This window comes from Rattus norvegicus, chromosome 1, assembly GCF_021556685.1.
Source record: "Rattus norvegicus strain SHRSP/BbbUtx chromosome 1, alternate assembly SHRSP_T2T, whole genome shotgun sequence".
NCBI lineage: Eukaryota > Metazoa > Chordata > Mammalia > Rodentia > Muridae > Rattus > Rattus norvegicus.
This window is the reverse complement of record NC_141534.1, coordinates 85,620,017-85,634,523: the sequence shown is the minus strand read 5'-3', so window position 1 is coordinate 85,634,523 and position 14,507 is coordinate 85,620,017.

Genomic DNA, 14,507 nt, shown 5'->3' with positions numbered 1-14,507 from the left:
AAGAAGCAGGATGCAAAAACCCTTGAAACCAGAAGATCATGGGCACTTGGAGGAATTTACACACTGTTGTTTTGCTAAATATGTATGTTGCCAAACTGTTTTCTAAATATTTATGTTTATACCTACAATTTAGTGTGGCTTTTGACATTGACTAGAAAAGCCTCTCTATGATAGGCAGCTGTCAATGCAGAGACAATAATCAGTCAAAGTGTTAAGTATAAGTGTCTATTGAGTGCCCAGTCCTAACTAGGACATTGCAATCAAGCCCTTCCTCAAGACTCAGGAAACATTAAGGAGTGGGGCGTGAAAGAATGGGAGCACCAAACAGTGGGAAACATGCTGTGAAATATTGTCTTCTGAACATGGCATGGCCATTGCACTCAGGAACTCATTGCAACTATGGTCACTTGTACAAGATAAATTGAACAAGATTAGTTAGCAGTGGATTTTGAGAGAGAAAGAGAGAGCAAGAGATAGAGGGGGCGGAGGGAGAGAGAGAGAGACAGAAAGACAGAGAGACAGAGACAGAATATGAAGGTGGAATGGGAAGCATTGAGAGGTGTCCATTAGAAGTACGAAGAGGAAAGTGAGTGAGGATATGCTCAGCATACATTTTATACATGTATGAATTTGCCAAAGAATGAATAAAAATAAAAAGGAACCACTTGATATCAGATGCTATGTGACCTCCTAAGGAGATATACATATATGTTTATTCTACATAAGGTACTTGCAGCCAACCCAAGTCTAACTTAGTGAACCAATTAATTCAGTGGGGTTGCCTATGGGAATATGAGTAATGGATTATGACCCTTTACTAAAAAACCTATTCCAACATGGATTGAAATGCTTTATATTGGAAAATCCCTATACAACCTGCAGGCAGTTCTACTGAAGAGTATCCTCATTTCTAGAAATTTCTTAAGACTTATATAACCTGGAGGAGGAACTTTGTGAATCATGTAATTACCCAAGCTGCCTTGGTCTTGTAAGTTTCATGAGCTTCCTGAGTCTCATAACCTTAATACTTTCCTGAGTCTTACAGACCTACTCCACTCTGGAAGAAAATTTCTACATAACACTGGACTCTAATACATGAATATGCATAGGATGGGGGTCATGGAAGTCATTCATCTTCCCTCCTTTGGTTACTTCTGAATACTTCTTGGGGAAGAGTAAAGTTGGGTATGCAAGGAGGGTGAGAAGTCTTATCAGCATCAGAGTCAAGAGGTGGTGAGAATAGTCATACATGATATGTATGGGTCATGGTTATGGAAAACAGAGCTCCCAGAGCAAATGAGGTGAGGAGATTCCCTACATAAATACAGCATTGTTCAGAAGATACTATGGTTTGAGCATTATTTCAATATGCCCCAAGGATTCATGTTCTGGAAACTTGGTCCTCAATGGGAAGTCATTATGGGTGGTATCCTAGTAAAGGATTAATGCATTTTTTATAGGAACATCTCTTAGCTCTTTCAAAGGACAACAATACCAACCAATCAGAGCTCCTAGGGACTAAACTATTATCCAAAGACTGACTACACATGGAAAGACCCTTGGCTCCAGTTGCAAGTGTAGCAGAGGATGGCCTTGTTGGGCACCAATAAGTGGGAATCCCTTGTTCCTGCCAAGGCTCGATCTCCCAGTGTACGGGACTGTCAGGGCAGGGAGGTAGGAAGGGATGGGTGGGGGGAACACCCTCATAGAAGAAGGGAGGGGGTAATGAGTTAGGGGATAACATTTGAAATGTAAATAAAAAATCCAATTAAAACAATAAAAAAATACCATCCTGAGTGAGGTAACCCAGTCACAAAAGAACACACATGGTATGCCCTCACTGATAAATGGATATTAGCCCAAAAGTTTGGAGTATCTAAGAAAAAATTCATAGATCATATGAAGCCTAAGAAGAAGGAAGACCAAAATGTGGATGTTTCATTCCTTCTTAAAAGGAACAACAAAATATTCACGGGAGGAAACACAGGGACAAAGAGTAGAGCAGGGACTTTAGAAAAGGTTATCCAGACACTGCCCCACCTGGGGATACATCCCATATGCAGCCACCAAACCCAATCAACTATTGCTGATGCTAAGAAGTGCTTGCTGACAGGAGCCAGATATGGATATCTCCTGAGAGGCTATGCCAGAGCCCTACTGATACAGATGAGGATGCTTGCAGCTAACCATCGGACTGAGCACTGGGACCCCAATAGAAGAATTAGAGAAAAAAATTGAAGGAGCTAAAGAGGTTTGTAACACCATAGGAAGATCAACAATATCAACAAACCAGACCCCACTAGAGCTCCCAAGGACTAAACCACCAACCAATGAACACATGTGGAGGGACCCATGGCTCCAGCCACATATTTAGCAGAGGATGGCATTGTCCAGCATTGATAGGATAAAAGCCTTTGTCCTGTGAAAGTTCATTTCCCCAGTGCAGGGTAATGCCAGGGTATTGAAGGTGGAGTGGGTGGGTGGGAGTGGGAGCATACTCATAGAAGCAGGGTGAGAAAAAGGGGGTATGGGAGAGAGGGTAAAGAGGATAACATTTGAAATGTAAATACAGAAAATATCCATAAAAATAAAAATTTAAAAAGTTTTATATTTCTTCTATCTATTATATCTACCAACCTTTCATTCTCCAGACTATTATTTCAAAAGCTTGTGTAGCTTTGTCTGTAACTGAAAGGGTGCAAGATCAATTAAGAGAGACAGACAGAGAGAGAGACAGACAGACAGACAGAGAGAGAGAGAGAGAGAGAGAGAGAGAGAGAGAGAGAACTTGCTGATAATAGCCCAGGAACTGAAAACCACGTAGATGTCCCTCTATCAAACAATAGAAAAAGAAAATGAGGAGCATTTACACGATAGAATTTTAGCCAGCAGTTAAACAACAACAACAACAAAAAAAAACCAAATAGAAACAAAACTCAACTACAAAAAAACAACAGTGAATTCATGATATTTGCAAACACATTGATGGAACTAGAAAAAAAATCAGTCGAGTAAGGTAACCCAGACCTAGAAAGACATAGTATGTACTCAGTTATAAGTGGATAATAACTACCAAGAATAACCAAACCAAGAAATGGTTAAATAACAAGAAAGGCTCTAGGAAGTTCACAGGGGTTTCCTGGGAAGGGAAAATAGAATAGATTTGGGGGAGCAGGTGAAGAGTGAGAGTATGAGAACAACAGGAATGGAGGGGCATTTGGGAGAGCAATTTGGACACCTAGTGCAGTGAAAAATTCGAAGAATCTATTAGGGTCACACTAGCGAGGCTTCCTAGTAATGGAGGGTAAAGAACCTGAATAAGGTATCTTCTGGAACCATGCAAGACTTATAGTGCTTAGACTACAACACCATCTCAGCAAAAAACAAAACAAAAAAAAAAAAAAAAAAAAACCTTTGATGCCTGACTTTTCCTTCCCCATATTTTTGGTAAGTTTTGGTTGATTAGATATAAGAATGGATATTCCAGCTTGTTTCATGGGTCTCTGTTTGGAAAACCTTTTTCTAGCCCTTTATTCTGAGTAGTGTCTGTCTTTGTTGCCAAGGTATGTTTCTTGTATACAGCAGAATGATGGGCCTGTTTATATATCCAATCTGTTAGCCTGTATCTCTATTGATGAGTCGAGCCACTGATATTGTGAGATATTAATGACCAACGATTGTTAGATAATGGGTATTTTGATGTGTTTATGTGATTCTTTTTTTGGTTTTGCTGTAAGATGGCTAATTTATTGTATTTTCTTGGGTATAGTTGCCCCCCTTGTGTTGGAGGTATTTTTCCTTCTAGTATCCTCTGTAGGGCTAGATTAGTAGAAACATATTGTTTAAATTTTGTTTTGACATGGAATATCTTTTTCTACATCTATAGTGATTGAGAGTTTTGTTGGGTATCATAGTTAGGCTGACATCTCTGGTCACATACAGTCTGTAAGATATCTCTCCAGGATCTTCTGTCTCAGAGTCTTTGTTGAAAATATAATTCTCGGGGCACTCCTGAGGCTGCAGAGCGGAAGAGACCACCAACTCTGCTCACCCCTGCCCACATCCCTGGCCCAAGAGGAAACTGTATAAGGCCTCTGGGCTCCCGTGGGGGAGGGCCCAGGAGCGGCCCTGCCAGAGACACCGCCGGAACCTGAAAGAAACAGACTGGATAAACAGTTCTCTGCACCCAAATCCCGTGGGTGGGAGAGCTAAACCTTCAGAGAGGCAGACAAGCCTGGGAAACCAGAAGAGACTGCTCCCTGCACACACATCTCGGACGCCAGAGGAAAAAGCCAAAGACCATCTGGAACCCTGGTGCACTGAAGCTCCCGGAAAGGGCGGCACAGGTCTTCCTGGTTGCTGCCGCTGCAGAGAGCCCGTGGGCAGCACCCCACGAGCGAACCTGAGCCTCGGGACCACAGGTAAGACCAAATTTTCTGCTGCAAGAAAGCTGCCTGGTGAGCTTGGGACACACGGAAGCAGAATTTCTCTAGGACCGGGCACGTTCTGTGTTTACCAGAAGTCCCACACACGCGGATCCCGGCCCGCAGCCGCTCTCTGCTCCCAGACCCGGTGAGAGAGAGACCCAACCGCCTGGTCAGGTGGGCACTCCTGAGGCTGCAGAGCAGAAGAGACCACCAACTCTGCTCACCCCTGCCCACATCCCTGGCCCAAGAGGAAACTGTATAAGGCCTCTGGGCTCCCGTGGGGGAGGGCCCAGGAGCGGCAGGACCCCTGCCTGAGACACCGCCGGAACCTGAAAGAAACAGACTGGATAAACAGTTCTCTGCACCCAAATCCCGTGGGAGGGAGAGCTAAACCTTCAGAGAGGCAGACAAGCCTGGGAAACCAGAAGAGACTGCTCCCTGCACACACATCTCGGACGCCAGAGGAAAAAGCCAAAGACCATCTGGAACCCTGGTGCACTCAAGCTCCCGGAAGGGGCGGCACAGGTCTTCCTGGTTGCTGCCGCTGCAGAGAGCCCCTGGGCAGCACCCCACGAGCGAACCTGAGCCTCAGGACCACAGGTAAGACCAAATTTTCTGCTGCAAGAAAGCTGCCTGGTGAACTCAAGACACAGGCCCACAGGAACAGCTGAAGACCTGTAGAGAGGAAAAACTACACGCCCGAAAGCAGAACACTCTGTCCCCATAACTGACTGAAAGAGAGGAAAACAGGTCTACAGCACTCCCGACACACAGGCTTATAGGACAGTCTAGCCACTGTCAGAAATAGCAGAACAAAGTAACACTAGAGATAATCTGATGGCGAGAGGCAAGCGCAGGAACCCAAGCAACAGAAACCAAGACTACATGGCACCATCGGAGCCCAATTCTCCCATCAAAACAAACATGGAATATCCAAACACAACAGAAAAGCAAGATCTATTTTCAAAATCATATTTGATCATGATGCTGGAGGAGTCAAGAAACACATGAAGAACTCCCTTAGAGAACAAGTAGAAGCCTACAGAGAGGAATCACAAAAATAACTGAAAGAATTCCAGGAAAACATAAATAAACAAGTAGAAGCCCATAGAGAGGAGACACAAAAATCCATGAAAGAATTCCAGGAAAACATAAATAAACAAGTAGAAGCCCATAGAGAGGAGACACAAAAATCCCTGAAAGAATTCCAGGAAAACACAATCAAACAGTTGAAGGAATTAAAAATCGAAATAGAAGCAATCAAGAAAGAACACATGGAGACAACCCTGGATATAGAAAATCAAAAGAAGAGACAAGGAGCTGTAGATACAAGCTTCACCAACAGAATACAAGAAATGGAAGAGAGAATCTCAGGAGCAGAAGATTCCATAGAAATCATTGACTCAACTGTCAAAGATAATGTAAAGCAGAAAAAGCTACTGGTCCAAAACATACAGGAAATCCAGGACTCAATGAGAAGATCAAACCTAAGGATAATAGGTATAAAAGAGAGTGAAGACTCCCAGCTCAAAGGACCAGTAAATATCTTCAACAAAATCATAGAAGAAAACTTCCCTAACCTAAAAAAAGAGATACCCATAGACATACAAGAAGCCTACAGAACTCCAAATAGATTGGACCAGAAAAGAAACACCTCCCGTCACATAATTGTCAAAACACCAAACGCACAAAATAAAGAAAGAATATTAAAAGCAGTAAGGGAAAAAGGTCAAGTAACATATAAAGGGAGACCTATCAGAATCACACCAGACTTCTCGCCAGAAACTATGAAGGCCAGAAGATCCTGGACTGATGTCATACAGACCCTAAGAGAACACAAATGCCAGCCCAGGTTACTATATCCAGCAAAACTCTCAATTAACATTGATGGAGAAACCAAGATATTCCATGACAAAACCAAATTGACACAATATCTTTCTACAAATCCAGCACTACAAAGGATAATAAATGGTAAAGCCCAACATAAGGAGGCAAGCTATACCCTAGAAGAAGCAAGAAACTAATCGTCTTGGCAACAAAACAAAGAGAATGAAAGCACACAAACATAACCTCACATCCAAATATGAATATAAAGGGAAGCAATAATCACTATTCCTTAATATCTCTCAATATCAATGGCCTCAACTCCCCAATAAAAAGACATAGATGAACAAACTGGATACACAATGAGGACCCTGCATTCTGCTGCCTACAGGAAACACACCTCAGAGACAAAGACAGACACTACTTCAGAGTGAAAGGCTGGAAAACAACTTTCCAAGCAAATGGTCAGAAGAAGCAAGCTGGAGTAGCCATTCTAATAGCAAATAAAATCAATTTCCAACTAAAAGTCATCAAAAAAGATAAGGAAGGACACTTCATATTCATCAAAGGAAAAATCCACCAAGATGAACTCTCAATCCTAAATATCTATGCCCCAAATACAACGGCACCTACATACGTAAAAGAAAGCTTACTAAAGCTCAAAACACACACTGCACCTCACACAATAATAGTGGGAGATTTCAACACACCACTCTCATCAATGGACAGATCATGGAAACAGAAATTAAACAGTGATGTCGACAGACTAAGAGAAGTCATGAGCCAAATGGACTTAACGGATATTTATAAAACATTCTATCCTAAAGCAAAAGGATATATCTTCTTCTCAGCTCCTCATGGTACTTTCTCCAAAATTGACCATATAATTGGTCAAAAAACGGGCCTCAACAGGTACAGAAAGATAGAAATAATCCCATGTGTGCTATCGGACCACCACGGCTTAAAACTGGTCTTCAATAACAATAAGGGAAGAATGCCCACATATACGTGGAAATTGAACAATGCTCTACTCAATGATAACCTTGTCAAGGAAGAAATAAAGAAAGAAATTAAAAACATTTTAGAATTTAATGAAAATGAAGATACAACATACCCACACTTATGGGACACAATGAAAGCTGTGCTAAGAGGAAAACTCATAGCGCTGAGTGCCTGCAGAAAGAAACAGGAAAGAGCATATGTCAGCAGCTTGACAGCACACCTAAAAGCTCTAGAACAAAAAGAAGCAAACACACCCAGGAGGAGTAGAAGGCAGGAAATAATCAAACTCAGAGCTGAAATCAACCAAGTAGAAACAAAAAGGACCATAGAAAGAATCAACAGAACCAAAAGTTGGTTCCTTGAGAAAATCAACAAGATAGATAAACCCTTAGCCAGACTAACAATAGGAAACAGAGAGTGCGTCCAAATTAACAAAATCAGAAATGAAAAGGGAGACATAACTACAGATTCAGAGGAAATTCAAAAAATCATCAGATCTTACTATAAAAACCTATATTCAACAAAATTTGAAAATCTTCAGGAAATGGACAATTTCCTAGACAGATACCAGGTATCGAAGTTAAATCAGGAACAGATAAACCAGTTAAACAACCCCATAACTCCTAAGGAAATAGAAGCAGTCATTAAACGTCTCCCAACCAAAAAGAGCCCAGGTCCAGACGGGTTTAGTGCAGAATTCTATCAAACCTTCATAGAAGACCTCATACCAATATTATCCAAACTATTCCACAAAATTGGAACAGATGGAGCACTACCGAATTCCTTCTACGAAGCCACAATTACTCTTATACCTAAACCACACAAAGACCCTACAAAGAAAGAGAACTTCAGACCAATATCCCTTATGAATATCGACGCAAAAATACTCAATAAAATTCTGGCAAACCGAATTCAAGAGCACATCAAAACAATCATCCACCATGATCAAGTAGGCTTCATCCCAGGCATGCAGGGATGGTTTAATATACGGGAAACCATCAACGTGATCCATTATATAAACAAACTGAAAGAACAGAACCACATGATCATTTCATTAGATGCTGAGAAAGCATTTGACAAAATTCAACACCCCTTCATGATAAAAGTCCTGGAAAGAATAGGAATTCAAGGCCCATACCTAAACATAGTAAAAGCCATATACAGCAAACCAGTTGCTAACATTAAACTAAATGGAGAGAAACTTGAAACAATCCCACTAAAATCAGGGACTAGACAAGGCTGCCCACTCTCTCCCTACTTATTCAATATAGTTCTTGAAGTTCTAGCTAGAGCAATCAGACAACAAAAGGAGATCAAGGGGATACAGATCGGAAAAGAAGAGGTCAAAATATCACTATTTGCAGATGACATGATAGTATATTTAAGTGATCCCAAAAGTCCCACCAGAGAACTACTAAAGCTGATAAACAACTTCAGCAAAGTGGCTGGGTATAAAATTAACTCAAATAAATCAGTTGCCTTCCTCTATACAAAAGAGAAACAAGTCGAGAAAGAAATTAGGGAAACGACACCCTTCATAATAGACCCAAGTAATATAAAGTACCTCGGGGTGACTTTAACCAAGCAAGTAAAAGATCTGTACAATAAGAACTTCAAGACACTGAGGAAAGAAATTGAAGAAGACCTCAGAAGATGGAAAGATCTCCCATGCTCATGGATTGGCAGGATTAATATAGTAAAAATGGCTATTTTACCAAAAGCAATCTACAGATTCAATGCAATCCCCATCAAAATACCAATCCAATTCTTCAAAGAGTTAGACAGAACAATTTGCAAATTCATCTGGAATAACAAAAAACCCAGGATAGCTACAGCTATCCTCAACAATAAAAGGACTTCAGGGGGAATCACTATCCCTGAACTCAAGCAGTATTACAGAGCAATAGTGATAAAAACTGCATGGTATTGGTACAGAGACAGACAGATAGACCAATGGAATAGAATTGAAGACCCAGAAATGAACCCACACACCTATGGTCACTTGATTTTTGACAAAGTAGCCAAAACCATCCAATGGAAAAAAGATAGCATTTTCAGCAAATGGTGCTGGTTCAATTGGAGAGCAACATGTAGAAGAATGCAGATCAATCCATGCTTATCACCCTGTACAAAGCTTAAGTCCAAGTGGATCAAGGACCTCCACATCAAACCAGACACACTCAAACTAATAGAAGAAAAACTAGGGAAGCATCTGGAACACATAGGCACTGGAAAAAATTTCCTGAACAAAACACCAATGGCTTATGCTCTAAGATCAAGAATCGACAAATGGGATCTCATAAAACTGCAAAGCTTCTTTAAGGCAAAGGACACTGTGGTTAGGACAAAACGACAACCAACAGATTGGGAAAAGATCTTTACCAATCCTACAACAGATAGAGGCCTTATATCCAAAATATACAAAGAACTCAAGAAGTTAGACCGCAGGGAAACAAATAACCCTATTAAAAAATGGGGTTCAGAGCTAAACAAAGAATTCACAGCTGAGGAATGCCGAATGGCTGAGAAACACCTAAAGAAATGTTCAACATCTTTAGTCATAAGGGAAATGCAAATCAAAACAACCCTGAGATTTCACCTCACACAAGTGAGAATGGCTAAGATCAAAAACTCAGGTGACAGCAGATGCTGGTGAGGATGTGGAGAAAGAGGAACACTCCTCCATTGTTGGTGGGATTGCAGACTGGTAAAACCATTCTGGAAATCAGTCTGGAGATTCCTCAGAAAATTGGACATTGAACTGCCTGAGGATCCAGCTATACCTCTCTTGGGCATATACCCAAAAGATGCCTCAACATATAAAAGAGACACGTGCTCCACTATGTTCATCGCAGCCTTATTTATAATAGCTAGAAGCTGGAAAGAACCCAGATGCCCTTCAACAGAGGAATGGATACAGAAAATGTGGTACATCTACACAATGGAATATTACTCAGCTATCAAAAACAACGAGTTTATGAAATTCGTAGGCAAATGGTTGGAACTGGAAAATATCATCCTGAGTGAGCTAACCCAATCACAGAAAGACATACATGGTATGCACTCATTGATAAGTGGCTATTAGCCCAAATGCTTGAATTACCCTAGATCCCTAGAATAAACGAAACTCAAGACGGATGATCAAAATGTGAATGCTTCACTCCTTCTTTAAATGAGGAAAAAGAATACCCTTGGCAGGGAAGGGAGAGGCAAAGATTAAAACAGAGACTGAAGGAACACCCATTCAGAGCCTGCCCCACATGTGGCCCATACATATACAGCCACCCAATTAGACAAGATGGATGAAGCAAAGAAGTGCAGACCGACAGGAGCCGGATGTAGATCGCTCCTGAGAGACACAGCCAGAATACAGCAAATACAGAGGCGAATGCCAGCAGCAAACCACTGAACTGAGAATAGGTCCCCTATTGAAGGAATCAGAGAAAGAACTGGAAGAGCTTGAAGGGGCTCGAGACCCCAAAAGTACAACAATGCCAAGCATCCAGAGCTTCCAGGGACTAAGCCACTACCGAAAGACTATACATGGACTGACCCTGGACTCTGACCCCGTAGGTAGCAATGAATATCCTAGTAAGAGCACCAGTGGAAGGGGAAGCCCTGGGTCCTGCTAAGACTGAACCCCCAGTGAACTAGTCTATGGGGGGAGGGCGGCAATGGGGGGAGGGTTGGGAGGGGAACACCCATAAGGAAGGGGAGGGGGGAGGGGGATGTTTGCCCGGAAACCGGGAAAGGGAATAACACTCGAAATGTATATAAGAAATACTCAAGTTCATAAAAAAAAAAAAAAGAAAATATAATTCTCATAGGTCTGAAAACGTAATTCTCTTTAGGTAAAATTCTGATATGTCTGCCTTTATGTATTGCCTAGCTTTTTCTCTTGAAGCTTTTAATATTATTCTGTACATTTAGTGCTTTGATTATTATGTGGTAGGAGGATTTTCTTTTCTAGTCCAATCTAGTTGCTGTTCTGAAGCTTGTAGATTTATAGCTTAGGGAAATTGTCTTCTATGGTTCTGTTAAAGATGTTTTCCTCCCCTTTGAACTGGGAATCTTCAACCTTTTCTTTCCTATTTCCTTGATATCTCAAATTTCCTGGATGTTTTGAGTTAGGAACTCTTTATATTGAGCATTTTCTTTAACTGATGTATCGATTTCTTCAGTGTTGTTTTTCTAAAGCTGAGATTCTCTTTTTCATCTCCTGTATTCTATTAGTGATGCTTATGTATGTAGCTCCTGATCTCTTTTCTAGGTTTTCCATCTCCAGGGTTGCCTCCATTTGTGTTTTCTTTATTCTTTCTATTTCCAGTTTTATATCTTGGACCATTTTCTTCACTTCCTTTGCCTGTTTTATGGTATTTTCCTGTGTTTCTTTAAGCATTTTGTTTCCTCTTTAAGGTCTTCTACCTCTTTGATTGTGTTTTACTTTATTTCTTTGGGGAAATTATTTGTGTCCTCTTTAAAAGCCTCTATTATCTTCATGAGATGGAATTTAAAGTCACAGTCCTACTCCTCAGATGTGTTAGGAAATCCAAAGCTTGCTGGAATAGGAGACATGGATTTTGATGGTGCCCTATTGCACTGGCTCTTGTTGATCGAGCTTGCCTTTTATCATCTGTTTCTGTCTAGTATTAACTGTTCTGAGTGCTGCAGGTTGGAGCAGGCCTCCTGGGAGTCAGGCAGAGCTGTGGGGTGGGGCACTATGCTCTAATATGAGACTGCAGGTATAGGTGTGGAGGAAAGGAGGATGGAATTCCAGTAGGGTGGGGCAGAGCGTAAGGCTACTTGGCATACTTAGGTCCCAGCAGACAAGAGGGATTGGGGCAGGCCAGTCTTACCTGAGTAACTTGGGTTAGAGCAGACTTCCTATAAGGCAGGTGGAGCTGGGAGAGGAAGGAGACACCAACATTCATAAAAGAAACTTTATTAAAGTTCAAATAACACATTAAACACCATGCAATAATAGTGGGAGATTTCAAAACCCCACTCTCACCAATGGACAGGTCATCAAAATAGAAACTAAACAGGGAAAAGAAATGAAACAAACAGATGTTAGAAACCAAATGGATTTAACAGATATCTACAGAACCTTTCACACACTAACCCCCCCCAAAAGGATATACCTTCTACTCAGCATCTCACAGAACCTTCTTCAAAACTGGCCATATAATCAGGCACAAAGCAAGCCTGAAGAGATACAATAAGATTGAAATAACCCTATGCATTCTATCAAATCACCACAGATTAAGGCTGAACTATAATAACAACAGAAACAACAGAAAGCCCACATACTCAAGGAAAGTGAACAATTCTCTACTAAATGATAGCTTGATCAGAGAAGAAATAAAGAAATGAAAGACTTTCTAGAATTCAATGAAAATGAAGGCACAACATACCCAAACTTATGGGACACAATGAAAGTAGTGCTAAGAGGAAAGGTCACAGCACTCAGTGCCTTTATAAAGTAAATGGAGAGATCACATACTAGAAATTTAATAGCATACCTGAAATCTCTAGAACAAAAAGAAACAAATATTCCTAAAAGGAAAAGCTTACAGGAAATAGTCAAATTCAGGGCTGAAATCAGTCAACTAGAAATAAAGAGAACAATACAAACAATCAACAAAAACAAGAGCTGATTCTTTGAGAAAAATTAACAAGATAGATGAATCTATAGCCAAACTACGTAAAGGAGACAGTAACCAATAAACAAAATTAGAAATGGAAAGAGAGACATAATGACAGAAACTGAGAAAATTTTAAAAAGAAAATGATTAGATCTTACTTCAAAAGCCTATACACTACAAAACTAGAAAATCTCAAAGAAAATGATGAGCTTCTAGATAGATATCACATACCAAAGTCAAATAGTAAAGGTCAGGTAAACAATCTAAGCATTCCCAGAACATATAAGGAAATAGAAACAGTTATTAAAAGTCTCCTAACCAAAAAAAAGCCCAGGGCCAGATTGTTTTAATGAAGAATTCTACCAGAATTTCAAAGAAAAGCTAATACCAATACTCCTCAAACAATTCTATAAAATAGAGACAGAAGGAACACTACTTAATTCGTTCTATGAGGTCACAGTTATTCTGAAACCTAAACTAAACAATGACTCAACAAAGAGAACTTCAGAACAATTTTGCTTATGAACATCAATACAAAAATATTAAATAAAATTCTCACAAACTGAAGCCAAGAACACATCAAAAACATTCACCACAGCCATGCCAGGTATGTAGGGATATTTCAATATAAAAAAATCCACTATACAAACGAACTACATGAAACAAATCAAACGATTATCTCATTAGATGCTAAAAAACCTTTGACAAAGTAAAACACCCCTTCATGTTAAAAATTTCAGACAAATCAGGGATTCAAGGCACATACCTCAACATAGGCAATTTAAGCAATATGCAGAATGCCCATAGACAACATTAAATGACGAGAAACTTGAAGCAATCCCACTAAAATCAGGGACAGGACACTACTTCCCACACTCTCCCTATCTTTTCAATGTAGTACTTGAAATTCTAGCTAGAAGTTCTGGAGAAGTAAGACAGCAAAGAGAGATCAAGGGCATACTGCTGGAAGGGAAGAAGTCAAGGTATCACTATTTGCAAATGATATGATAGTATACATAAAGAATCCATAAAATTCTACCAAAACTTCTCTAGCTGATAAACATCTTCAACAAAGTGATTGGATACAAAATTAACTCAGAAATAAATAGCCCTTCTTTATACAATTGATAAATGGGCAGAGAAGGAAATCATAGAAATAATACCTTTCACAAAGCCAAAATTAATATAACATATCTTAGTGTAATTCTAACAAAGCAAGCAAAAACATCTGTATGGCATGAACCTTAAGTTGACATTGAAAGAAATTGAAGAAAATATCAGATGGGAATGTGTCCCATGATCATAGATCAGTAGGATTAAAATAGTGAAAATGGCCATTTAACCAAAAGCCATCTATAGGTTCAATGCAATCCATATTGAAATTCCAACACAATTTTTACAGACAATGAAAGAACAATGAAGCTAAAAAGTGCATGATGAAAGGGACTGGATATAGATCTCTCCTGAGAGACATATCCAGAGCATGTCAAATACAGAGGTAAATGCTAGCAGCAAACTACTGAACTGAGAATGGGACCCCCTTTGGGGGAATTAGAGGAAGGATTAAAAGAGATGAAGGGGCTTGCAACCTCATAAGAACAACAATGCT